The sequence below is a fragment of the Papio anubis genome, chromosome 6, assembly GCF_008728515.1.
Source record: "Papio anubis isolate 15944 chromosome 6, Panubis1.0, whole genome shotgun sequence".
Classification (NCBI taxonomy): Eukaryota; Metazoa; Chordata; class Mammalia; order Primates; family Cercopithecidae; genus Papio; species Papio anubis.
Window position 1 is genome coordinate 62,151,733 of NC_044981.1, and position 12,534 is coordinate 62,164,266.

Below are 12,534 nucleotides of genomic sequence, written 5' to 3' on the forward strand. Positions count from 1 at the left end.
AATAGTGTATCTAAATGAAACATTTGGGAAGGCAGCAGTTGTTTGCAGAACATGAATGGTTTCATGAAGTCATAGACAAATAGTTGGCTTATTACCATAACTATTAGTGATGTTATTCCTATGTCATTATTTTATTACTTTCATTAATACCTAAATATTTTATTTAAAGAACAGAACCATTATTTGGACATTTTCACTGTCCCTGAATATCTTCGTTTGGGTATCTTAAAAATAGCTTGTGGCTGGGCGTGGTGGCTCATACCTGTTATCCCAGCACTTTGGAAGCCCTAGGTGGGCCGATCACCTGAGGTCAGGAGTTCGAGAATAGCCTGGCCAACATGGTGAAACCCTGTCTGTACTAAGAATTACAAAAATTAACCAAACTTGGTGGTGAGTACCTGTAGTCCCAGCTACTGGGTAGGCTGAGACGGGAGGATCCCTTGAACCTGGGAGGCAGAGGTGGCAGTGAGTCGACATCACGACACTGTACTCCAAACTGGGCGACAGAGTTAGATTCCGTTAAAAAAAAAAAAAAAAAAGCTTGAGGACAATCTTTATTGTTATTGCTTTATTTCTGTATTGTAGAGAAAGAAGGAAAATAACATAAGAAAGTGTATTACCAAGCCTTTAATTTTGTCAGAAAACAGAGATAGCTGTCACAGAAGAAGATTCTGCCGAGGTCATATGCAAACACTATGTCTCAAATTATACTCTTAGCAGAGAGGCAAAAGAAGAATTTATCCACCTTTGCTTCTCACATAGCTCATTGGTCAGAGTACACCTCCATGACAGTGGGGAAACCCTGAAGGAGGAAAATGAGAGACTGCAGTGTGAATCATAAAGTGAGGTGCAGTCAAATTGTGTTACCAGGGAAAAGAAAGATGGGATAATTTCCTGTTGTGGGCGCAGCTGATTATACAGCACAGCTACTACACACAATCTCTGAAGGAAGTAACAGAGCTCAATGAGCCTTTCTGCAATAGAGATTAAATTCTCCTCCCTAGGGCCCAAGAATGATCATAATTTGTGGTGTCCAGGGCAAAATGAAATGTGGGGTCATCATCCAAAAACTATTAAGACTTTTAAGTGGTATAGCAGAGTGATAAACCAAGCATGTGGTCCTTCTAGGCACAGAGACCTGTGCAACTGAATAGGTTATGCACCCACAAAGCCACCTCTGTCATAGCCTACATGAATCTTATTGGTATTAAGAGACTTTCATGGAGGGGAACCTGTAGGATGGAACAGAAAACTATTGTTCAGTGAATCTAGGGAGGATCTGTGATGGCATATGTTGCCCTAAAAGACTGTATTTTGAAAGACATACTTTTAAAGTAGGTGGAAATTGCTGATTTTGCATACTTCTCTCATCACTTTATTAACTATTATTTTGAATAGTATTCAGAAAGTCCTAGAGCAATGAGACAACATAAATAAATAAAGAGCTATTGAATTGGAAATGAAGAAGTAAATTATTCTTGTTTGTAGATGATATGATCTTATACGGGGACAAACCAAACACTATTGGAACTGATAAACAAATTCAGTAAAATTGCAATATACAAAACAAACACACAAAAATCAATAGCATTTCCGTATGCCAATGAGAAACATTTTGAACAAGAAATCAAAAAAGAAATCCCAGCTACAGTAGCTTCTAATAAAATAAAACACATAGGGATAAACTTAACCAAAGAAGGGAAAGATCTCTATTATGAAAATCTATAAATCACTGATACAAGAAATTAAAAGGAACACAAAAATTGAAAAGATATTCCATGTTCATAGATTGGAAGCATTAATATTGTTAAAATGTCCATACTACTCTAAGCAATCTACAGATTTAATGCAATCCTTATCAAAATGCCAATGATGTTCTTCAAATAATTAGAAAAAAAAATGTTAAAATTTATATTGAATGCCAAAATACCCAGGATAGCCAAAGCCACCCCAAGCAAAAGAAACAAAACTGAAGGAATCACATTACTTGACTACAAATTATACTAGAGTGCTATAGTAACCAAAAGAGCATAGTACTGGCATAAAACAGACACGTGGATCAATGGAAAAGAATAGAGAACACAGAAATAAATTTATACATTTACAGTGAACTCATTTTCAACAAAGGTATCAAGAATACACATTGAGGAAAGCACAGTCAGTTCAATAAATGGTGCTGGGAAACTGCATATTCACATGCCGAAGAATGAAACTAGTCCCCTATTCTTTACCATATAGGAAAATCAAACCAATATGGACTAAAAACTTAAATCTAAGATCTCAAACTATGAAACTGCTTTAAATTTTTTTTTTAAGACTTTGGTTTGAGCAAAGATTTCTTAATATTCCACAAGCACAGGCAACTAAAGCCAAAATAGACAAACGGGATCACGTAAAGTTAAAAAGTTTGGCACAGCAAAAGAAACAATTAACAAAGTGAGGAGACATCCCACAGAATGGGAGAAAATATTTGCAAACTATCCATCTGACAAGGGATTAATAACCAGAATATATAAGGAGCTCAAACAACTCAACAGAAAAAAATCTGATAATTCAATTAAAAATGGGCAAATAATTTTCTCTTGCCTGATTTCCTTGGCCAGAACTTCCAATTCCATGTTGAAGAGGAGTGGTGAGAGAAGGCATCCCTGGCTTGTGCCATTTTCAAGAGGAATGCTTCCAGTTTTTGATCACTTGGTATGATGTTGGCTGTGGGTTTGTCATATTATTTTGAGGTATGCTCCTTCAATACCTAGTTTATTGAGAGTATTTAACATGAAGAAATGTTGAATTTTGTTGAAAGCCTTTTCTGCATCTATTGAGATAACCATGTGGCTTCTGTCTTTAGTTCTGTTTATGTGATGAATCACATTTAGTGATTTACATATGTTGAACCAACCTTGCATCCTGGGGATGAAGGCTACTTGATCACGGTGGATAAGTTTTTTGTTTTTTGTTTTTTGTTTTTTTTTTTGTTTTTTTTTTGGTGGATAAGTTTTTGATGTTCTAAAACTTGGATTCAGTTTGCCAGTATTTTGTTGAGGATTTGGGTGATCATGTCATTTGCAGGAACATGGATGGATCTGGAGACCATTATTCTTAGCAAACTAATCCAGGAACAGAAAACCAAATATGACAGGTGCTCACTAATAAATGGGAGTTAAATGATGAGAACACATGGATATAGAGCTGAATAACACAGGAGCCTATCAGAAGGTGGAGGATGTGAGGAGGGAGAGAATCAGGAAAAAATTACTAATTGATACTAGACTTATTACCTGGGTAATGACATAATCTGTATAAGAAACTCCCATAACACATGTTTACCTATGTAACAAACCTGCACATCCTGCACATGTACCCCTGACCTTCAAATATAAATTTAAAAAATGGGCAAATATCTAAACAGATATTTCTCAAAAGAAGACATACAAATGAGAAACAGATACATGCAGTGGCATGCTCATGGTTCACTGCAGTCTCGACCTCCTGGTCTTAGGTGATCCTCCCATTTCAGCCTCCTTAATAACTGGGACTAGAGGAGCACACCACCACACGTGGATAATTCTTGTATTTTTTGTGAAAACAGGGTTTTGCTACATTACCTGGGCTGGTCTCTTGAATTCAAGTAATCCACCTGCCTCAGCCTCCCAAAGTGTTGGGATTACAGGCGTGAGCCAGCACACCTGGCCTAGGCTTGCATGCTTTATACAAAAGTAAAATATTTTACTTGAAAAAGTACGTGACAGCCAACGTGTAATTTATTTTAATAAAAGAAAAAATACTTCAATATTTTATTACTTTTATTATTGTCTTCTTCCCACTTTGAACAGCGAAGTAATAATTAAACTTTTAATGTTTCTTTACTATTATAAACATCTTCGATAATGACATCGCCTTGAATTAATTGACATCATGTTTTTCTTTTTGAATCACCATCTCGATTATAAAAATTGTAGTTTATTATAGTTTATTAAATATTTCTTTAACTCTTAAATACTGTGTCTCCCAGATATTTTGTATGAAAATATTAAAATTCAATTAGGTAAGTTTTGGCTGATTTAAGGTTGTATGTTTTTCATCAGAGAATTAAATAGCATATCAAAAAACTGCTTGATTATTTGAATACATCATTCACACACATATAAAGTGTTTACAGACTTATGATCTGAAAGCATAGACATATTCTGAATTGCTATCTTAACTTCCAATATGTTTTTCTCACCCAATTTCTTCTTAGTATTTTTGCCTTAGTGATAGTATATTTTATTAATCAGACTCGTTGACAGATCTTTAATTTCTTTGGAGTCCTTTCTGGCTTGAAAGAGTAGCTTCTAATTTTTTTCTTTTTTGTTTTAAATCAAAGACTACTACTGAGTTTGTTAAAATGTTATTTAAAAGATTTACCTTTTTTTTTTTCAATTGTGAAAATAATGCTCAGCAAAATTACACCCTTTTTGATTTTATAAGACATGGAAGGAAAAAATGAAATTAGAATAAGCATTCTTTTGTTTTGTTTTGTTTAAGTAAGGAAAACAAAAATAGAAAGACAATGTGAACATCAATGGGGAAATATAAGTATGAACACACGAGGAACCATCTGAGAAAATGATCACAGGATATAATACAACACATCAAAAAATACACAAATAGGTGACCTACTTTTCACTACTGACATATCCATCAACATAAAAACATGATATTAGTAATAATAATAATAACTGAGAACTTCTGCTTTTAACTGTCTCAAATACTCATGTCCATATTCTTAATTAATTATAATAGACACACATTTATTTTCATAGGATTCAGGACTATGTTATAAAGTATAAACTTTAAAATTCAAATTTGAGCTGTATATTATTGGCAAATCAGTCTACATTATTTTTTATAACTGAATTTTGAGTACACATAGTTATTATTTCTAAAATATAATGATTCTGATGTTGAGAAAACTCAAATTTCTGCTTCTTTTGTTGCCTGTAGGTTAAGTTCTCTGTCTCACTTTCCATGGAAAGTAGATGCAGGGAAAAGACATACACTCTCATTGTGAATAGAGTTATGTGTTAACATTTTACTCAAAAGCTTTATGTCATACATTTAATATTTACAATAAAAAGATTTATTGAACACGTAGTATATTCCACAGTGTGATGAGTGTTGAAACAAAGGTGAATACAATATGATCTCTATCCTAAAGGAGTTAAAAAATGAGAAACAGCCTGCCTTATATTTATTTAAAATGCATAAAAGTATTTTAACAGCTATAGAGGCTGGACCAGAAGACATAACCTAAATTAAAAAGAATTATTTAGCAAGAATTATTTATTTTAGGATAAGTAATAATTTGTAAAAAAAAAAAAAATCAACTTTGGTTTCCCCTGTCTTATATTACTTGTGAGTAAATAATATATCATATTAATAGTAATATTCAAAATTATAATAGATCCTCGCTATAGCTCCACATATATTTTCTTCAGACTCACTCAAAATCTTACCTAGTTAAGTAAGAACGTTCTCAAAGGTTGCCTCATGTGCACACATAAAAAGCATTTACTCTTACAGACATGAATAACATGGTCTTTATCTTTTGCTCTAATTTTTCATTTCAGGATGCTGTCTGGGATGTCCTCAACCCTTTTGCTGATTTTATAAACACTGATGGCTATACAAATGTGGTGCCTCTTCATCCACATAATGCTGATGAAAACCTATGGAAGTACCAGATTGTCCCTGCACTGTTTGGCACACCCTATATGTCAAAGCTCTGCTGGGCTTCCTCGAAAGTAGACCAAGCATTCTATTCCAACATATGGCAACAAACCAGAACAATCAAAAGAGTGTAATAATTGCCACTTCCCATTCTGCCTATGACTCTGTCTCAATGAGGCTCAGTTGTGATTCTTATGTCTGGGCTTAAGATGTGACGAATGCAAATAACCTCCTCCCTTTCTCTTTACTTCTTCCAACATACAGACATTTAAACTCTAATAATTAGTTTACTGAAATAGATGCCTCATATTCAGCCTGTTCCCTAAGTTCATCAGATACACATTTTGATGTCTGCCTTTAATCAGTTAACTCAACCTTGATTCATACTGCAAAATTAGGTTAATTAAAAAATGGTTAGGAAGTTTATATTGTGCGTTAAGTTGGTACTGATTTTCTCAATATTGTTATCCAATATTAGTGAATGGTATTAATAGAAAACTACCATTAGCGAATGTTTTATTTTGCTTAAATTTAAAATTCAAGCTTAGAGTTCAAGCCCTTCAAAGTTCAATGTAGCTGAACAATCTTCAGATAATTATAACAACAAAAGTGGCTCTGAATAATTATTAATATTCTGACTTACATTAGTAAGTCCAAGAATTATACTTTGTTTAAAAGATACCAGTTAAATAATGCAACTCTGTAAGGAAGAATAATATGTAGCAAAGTGGTAAGTCTGATAACTATACCATTACAGTTGGCTCTTAAATGTCTACGTTTTACTAGATAAAAGAAATGTGAATAACAAAATCAAATCAATATTCTGTTAATTGAAGTGTTATGGGCTTTTTTCTTTCCCCAAATGGGATATTGTTGCATTTTGTAATGTCAAACCCATCTGTATTTCTTCAACTTATCTAACACAATATACCATGACACTTTTATGAAAGAGGTTGAGGGATTTAAGGTGAATGAGCATAATTAAGAGAATTGATAATTGAATAAACTGGGTAATCAGGTTGCCAAAAAAGGTTGTCAATGTGAAAAAATGATCTCTAATGGAAAATCCAAGTCCTTGCCTAAGGCTTGGCTTAAACAATTTTTGTACAAACCTTTATGAGGATAATCATGATGTACAAAAGGATTTATGGATGATATGAAGTTTTAAAATGTAAGAAGTATAGAAGTGGAGAATCAATATAAAAGAAAATCTTGACTGGCAGAGGCAACAGTCCAAACTGACTACACAAAATGTGACAGAGATCAACATACAATATGTATGATTTCCAATACAGCATAGACATGTTTCTAAAACAGTTGGTATAACCAAAACTTTAGGGATTAAGTGTAATCTAAGTCGATGGCATAAATTATTGATCAAATAATCTAATGATGGTTTAGGTACATCTAATTTGAATTACTATGGTGGTCTCTTCTTTACAGATGTGTTAGATAAACCACATCTAGAGCATTGTGTTCAATTCTGGATCTCACACAATGAGAGGACATATATTGCAACAGATCATGTGTTTATGTATGATTTTAAGGAGAGCAAAGACAAGAAAGGAAATAAAAAAGCTAACTTTTGTTAATTAATCATTATAACATTTTCTTATAAAAATTTACATTTTACAAATCCCCTACAGGATAGGTAATATTATATCTCAATTATAGCTAAAAATCTGAGAAATAGGAAGTTTAGGTAACTTATGGTAACAGATTTGATAAGAGCTAAAGCCAGGTTTGAACCTATATATGCCCAATTATCAAAAATTATGTTGAACATTATTATGTTGCCCTTTTACTATGTGAAATTAAAAGATGTTAAATGATCATCATATTCATTTAAATTTAACCAAAATAATGGAAAGCTTTTCAGGTGCTAATCACTGAGAATATTCTGTAATTTGAAGAGCTTGTGATCTTACCCTGGGTCCTGACCTCGAAATACGTAAATTCTAGAACTAGGGAATGATAACTTAATTCTACTCAATTACCCTTTGAGTATGTTGTTTCATTTGCTTATTTTTTGTTTTCCTTTGTTTTTGGCTCTCCAGAAACCATAGTGCCAGAATTCAAAGCATTGCTTACCTGTGAAACAAAATAGGTATGGATTTCTGAAACTCTTTGCTCTGAACCTAGAATTGGGATTAGCTCAAGAGAGGAGGCATGTATGTGGGGAAGATGTGTTAAGTTTCCCAGCTTATGCTTTACACTCTGTCAATTTAAGAAGGCTCAAGAAACCAAGAGAGTAATGTTTTGTGTTCTCACAGTTTTTAATACCTTAAACCTGCACCAGCAAATACATGTGGAGCAATGTTTGTCAGATTTGAGCTAGTCCATCTATCAGGTCACTTGTTCTTATGGTAAGGGGAGGGAAAACTAAGAGATGGACTAAAGTATCACATACATAGTGTATTTAGGCACAGTTAAAAATCTCTATTTTTATGAATCTCTTTTGATTAGTAACATAAATGTGAGTGTTTTTCACAACTAAATGCACTGAACTAATATAAAGTTTGAAAACTAAAACTTAGATGGAAGCTATGTTTCTGCTCCTTTTTTTCTGCTGAAAAGCTAGATTGCAGAGATGTGGACATTTCTGTTGTAACATTCCTAAATCCAAGTTTCTATGTCTTAGTTTTGAGGGAGTAACTGATAATATCTTGCCTCCAGCTTACTGACCCCTGAACCATGGCTAGAGCAATGTGTTCTGAAACTAATGATTTCAGTATAAGATTTCTAATCTACCACTCTCCTTCTTCCTGAGAGCACAAGAAGAGAGCCCCTGGCATGTTAGTTCTGTGGTGTTCTGAAAATCATTCCCAGAGACTTAATCAATCAAACTTCTTCATCATTTCTAACATATTTTAAACAGCAAATTCTATTTAACCATTTTCTGTCTAAGATACTAGGGTTATTTCTGTTTTCTTTAATGAATGCTAAATTATACACAGTATTGATAGGTGCATCTTTCTTAATGTCACAAATGAAAATAAATGTGTATATATTTTCAGCAGTCAAGATGGTTGTGAGAAGGAAAAGACATTCTTCTTCCAATGACTACATTATAAATGGCATTAAAAGCATACAATGATACAGAGATGAAGAGTCTATTAATCCTTCCTGCAGAATCAGAGAAAGTTTTACAATAAACTTGATATTTGAATGTCATATTAAAAAAGAAAGAAAGGATTTTATCAGTATGACATGGTGGGGGTGACATATTTTTGCTAAAAGGAATAGCAAGAATAAATGCATGACAGGTTGAAATTTCATGATGTATTTAGGGAATCATGAATCTGCTTGTGTGATTGAATAAATGGGCAAAAGCTTGAAAACTGTGGGATATAAGACTTGAAAGGACAACTGGGGCCAGAATGTCAAGTATTTTAGTATATTCTAACACGAGAGGAATGGTTAAAAGTGCAAGATAATTTTCCTTGGAAAATATATTGGAACTTGTGTATCAATACCTGCCTTCAAATAGTCAAACTTCTATAATATTAAAAAAATAGTTATTTTCTGTGTGTCTGTGAAGAGAAATTTAGAAACTAGTAGATAAAAATTGTAGCTACTAGGTGTGGTAGGTTGGAGCACTGATCTCAATTTTTTTTTTTTTACTTTCTCTTTGCATTGTAGTTATGCACTCATACCCCTAGCCATGTGTACATGCATCTTTTCCACTTGAAATACGTAGTACATTTTCATGCCACATTGATGCTAGGCTGGTGTATAATATGTGTTTTGAAGGAATAAGGTGGCAGATCTGAGGAAAGACTCTAACATAAATGGTTTTGCTAGCTTTCTGGAACTTCTCTCAACTGCGTTGAGAACTCCTTGAGTAGTTGCTGCTCCGAAGAGGCTTAGAAAACATACCAAGCAAACCTGATCTCAGCCCAAAGTATGAAGACAAACTCATCGGAATTCAGCAAAGTCACAGCTCACCTACTTATCAGTAAGCAAAAATAATAATAAATATTTTTTGTTGTTACTGAGATTTTGAGAGTGCATACTTTGTAACAAAACACTTACTTATTCTCCAAGAAAGCCTTTAATCAATTCATCCTCTCTCAAAAAAAAAGAAACACTTTGGAGGCATTCTTTCCAAGAATAATCAAATAGAGTCTGAACATATATTATTCTCCACTTCCATAGCCCTAACCATTATTATCCTCTGCTTGGAAGACTCTAAAAGCAATTTAAAACATTCTGTCATCAAAACTATGCATTACATGGTAGTGAGAATAACTTTTTATAAAGTTGTTGGATCATTTTGCCCCATGTTTAAAATACTGTAATGCTTTTATATGCACTAAAAAGAAATACATTCTCCCTATAAGACCTTTAATGATCCCTTCCCATTTCATCTTTACTCTGTGCTCCACTATCCTTCCCTTCTATACTTGAACATTGAACTTTTTCTCTACTGTGAACATGACAATCTCAACCTCATGCCGGGTCGTTGAAATTACCCTGTGCCAGATATTCTTTCTGCCTGATTCTTCTTGTTACTAGTTGTTTTCTTCCTTTAGACATTAGTTTAAATATTTCCTCCACTGCCATTCCTGTTCATGCTGCCATTCCCTATTTCTTAAAAGTATTTATCAAAACCAGCAATTCGTTTATTTTCTCAATTATTTTTTCCCATATAAATGTACATTTGTTGACAGCAAGAACCATATTTGTGTTCTTTGGATTTCTTACTGCTACATTCTTAGTTATTAGACCAGGAAACTATATATTTACTGAGGGAAAGAAAAAAAAATAAATCAGTCAATGCATATATTTGTTAGAGATACAATAGTTCAGGTATAATTATTGGTTAGATATTGAATAAAATGAACTTTATAATCATTTACTTTCAAAAATCTATTGCGTAACTATACTGGCATATTTTATTAAAACATAAGTGGAAAAAATGGAGACCATATCTCAGGTGCTTCTTTCATCTCATTAGCATGATCAGATCTGAGCTAACCTGGGTTAGAACAGAGAATAGCCACTAAAAGGCAATGGTGTTCCTTTACCATTCCCAGAGTCCTCAAATGTAATGAAAAACTGTAAATGTGTACTTTATAAATTATGGACTTACATTATACAAACAAGAGGAAGGCACCATCATATTTCAGGTGAACTTTTCTTCTCCAGCATGGGTTAGGCTTTGTCGACCTTGATAATTTACTGACCTCTACAGATGTGCTTGTAATTAAATAAGCAAGCTTACCTGAAGCAATGTTGGGACAATTAAAAAGAAAATAAGGTTTAAAGATGCCACATGAGTTTTAAATCATAGGGATTGGAGCACCAGAAAGTACTCTCACCAGCCAAGCACCACATAGTAGCACCTCCTCCTATAATCTATTTTACAAGAATTCAGTGTTTTTGTATGTATGCATGTGTGTGAAATCTAATGTTGGAAATCAGAAGTGTAAGAAAAACATGCCTAGGCAAAGATGCATTAAAAAGCTTAAATTAGCTGGGTGTAGTGGCGGATGCCTGTAGTCCCAGCTACTCTCCTACCCAGCTAGGCTCAGGAAGGAGAATAGCCTGGACCTAACAGGTGGAGGCTGTAGTGAACTGAGATGGTGCCACTGCATCCCAACCTATGTGGCAGAGTGACACTTCATCTCAAAAATAAATAAATAAATAAATGCTTATGAAAATATGTGTGTCTCAAAATGCAAGGAACCCAAATATCTGTCAGTGGATGAAGGGTAAATATCCAACATAGTATTTTCATACAATTGAATATTATTAAATGATAAAATAAAGTACTGACATATGGTAATACATGGATAAAACTAACTTGGAAACAATATGCTAAGTAAAAAAGCCATTTACATATGTATGATTCCACTTATATTTAGTGTTCAGAATAGCAAACATATAGAGACAGAAAGTAGATCGGTGTTTCCCACAGGCTGGAGAAGGAAAGAGGGGTAGTGACTCCTAATTAGCACGAGGTTTCTTTTGGGGGTGACAAAGTATTCTACAAGTAGATAGTGGTCAAGGTTGGAAAAAAACTCAGCTGTACGCTTTAAAAAGGTGAATTATATAGCATGTGAATTGTGTATCAACTAAGGTCTTAAAAAAAAGTAGTGCTTGTGGGACAGGACTCTAATATTGTATGGTTGTCCTCAAATTAGCAAAAGATTCACACAAATGTGTCTATTATATATAGATGGCATATCTAAATTATCTCCTCTGTATTATGGAAAAAGATCACCATGACTGTATAATTATATACATATTCAGCAGAATTTGAATAAATTTGTCACTGGATTTCTCAGTATAGAAATATCTTATGCTTCATTAATTCTGAATATTGGTTTGCCTCAAGATTTCTTTATTTTTATAAAACAGGCCTTTGGAGGTAGATAATACACTGATATCAATAAGACTACTAAACACAATCTATTCTAACAAATAGTCAAATAATTATTCCATAACCAAGAATAAGGAACAGGATATAAATCTTTACAGAAAAAAGATAATCATTTGATGTACATCTTTGCAACCATTAAAATCATACTTCAATTACTATTTGATTTAGCCTGTGAGTGTTTTAAGGGTAAAGATTAAATCTTATTTAGTGTTACATCATTAGCCTGTAGCCAAGATTCAAACACATTGCAGGGATGCAAAAAATGTTTGTCAGATATATACTTCAATACAAGGAAACACATAAATTTGAATTCTTTTCATCAAAAAGTAATATAAAGAAGTTGTTAATAGCTTCAAAAATTATAATTTTTGTCCCTTAGATAACTTTATTGTACTTAGAATCAGCAGATTTCTCACTTTTAAAGTGAATATATA

General features: G+C 33.3%; 1 long non-coding RNA gene across 1 annotated transcript in view; it reads left to right on the plus strand.

Moving 5' to 3' along the window:
- The window catches only part of LOC110743087, a 35,600-nt gene extending 23,593 nt beyond the window's left edge, over positions 1–12,007 (plus strand). Inside the window, exons 2-4 of the long non-coding RNA XR_002521597.2 lie at positions 5,613–5,842; positions 7,770–7,819; positions 8,730–12,007. This is a non-coding gene — a long non-coding RNA (uncharacterized LOC110743087). The remainder of the gene's footprint in view (positions 1–5,612; positions 5,843–7,769; positions 7,820–8,729) is intronic.
- The last annotated feature ends 527 nt before the right edge of the window (positions 12,008–12,534 follow it).